Source organism: Clarias gariepinus, chromosome 2, assembly GCF_024256425.1.
Source record: "Clarias gariepinus isolate MV-2021 ecotype Netherlands chromosome 2, CGAR_prim_01v2, whole genome shotgun sequence".
Taxonomy (NCBI): domain Eukaryota; kingdom Metazoa; phylum Chordata; class Actinopteri; order Siluriformes; family Clariidae; genus Clarias; species Clarias gariepinus.
The window spans coordinates 14,410,156-14,411,414 of NC_071101.1; positions in this window are offsets into that span (position 1 = coordinate 14,410,156).

Below are 1,259 nucleotides of genomic sequence, written 5' to 3' on the forward strand. Positions count from 1 at the left end.
GTGTGTTGGAGGATGCAGTCAGAAGTTGAGCTCAGTCGACTGTGCATGATCAGTGCGCTCGCCCCGGGGACTGGATGGATGATGATGTTGCTACAGCAGTGCAGGGAGGGAGGGAGACCGTTCTCAGGGAGTGAAGCCTTACATCATCTTAAAGGAGAATGACAGAGCATGCACACGGCGCATGCGCACACCCTCACGAGCATTAATAGCTCGTATGGAAATGCAGGTTGTGTAAGCAAATCAAAGTGCGAATGCGATTGCATTTAAATGTTTGTAAATAGCAAAATGGTGCAGCAGGTATTGTTGGAATTTAACTCAACCGCTCAAGAGAAGAAAAGACAAAAACAATCCCAATCGCAGCGGTCACCAGTTCTCTGTGGGTTTCATCCATGTTCTCTGGTTTCCTTCCAGTCTGGGAGAAGGGTATGCATCTATGTGTGCCATCCCACACAGAGTAAATTCCTATTTAGTGCCCCATATTCAGAGAAAAAGCTTTGGAATACCTAAAGATGAATGAGTGAATGTAATTAAAAGTATTTCACACCGCGCTACTTCTTATTGTGATCATGTCTGGGTTTAGACGAGTATAATCCACTCTGATTAACATGTTGTGCGGTAATGTTTTGTTGGCTTTAGATGTACAGTGCTGTGAATCAGTTTTGAGTCACATATCATTTCTTCATATTAAATGAAATGATACAGATTTTTTTTAACAAAATGTTTTTGTGACACCAACCTGATCATCTGTCATCATCTGCACCTGTTTCTCCCCGATTCACCCCTTAAGTTAGATTTTTTGTTTGTTTGTTTAAGATTTATAGGTCACTATGTGAGGTAATCTTGCCAAAAATCAGAGCCAAAAAGTCCTTCAGGAAGCCTGGAGAATTATTCCTCATGACTACATTAAACATGCAAGAAAGTCCAGCTCTTCTTTGGAAGCAAAATATGAAGAAATAAGGGATGGATCAGTTACAGTAAGTCAGGGCCAGTGACCTCAGCATTACCATGGGCAGGGGGTAGAGATTCATTTTCAGACTCATCTCTATGTTTGTTTTTTCAACACTAGTGCAATACCAACATACATAACTCCTTCTAATATGCTTTGCGTTGTAGATGTCAGGTTGTGGTATGAGAAGTAGGCAAGAAATGAGAGAAAAAAACATTTAAAATCTTTTTTCTCCATAATTACTTTAAAAAAAAACTAAAAAGTCAGCTGAGGTTCTAGTCTTAAGTCATTTTATGCCAAACTGCTGCACATA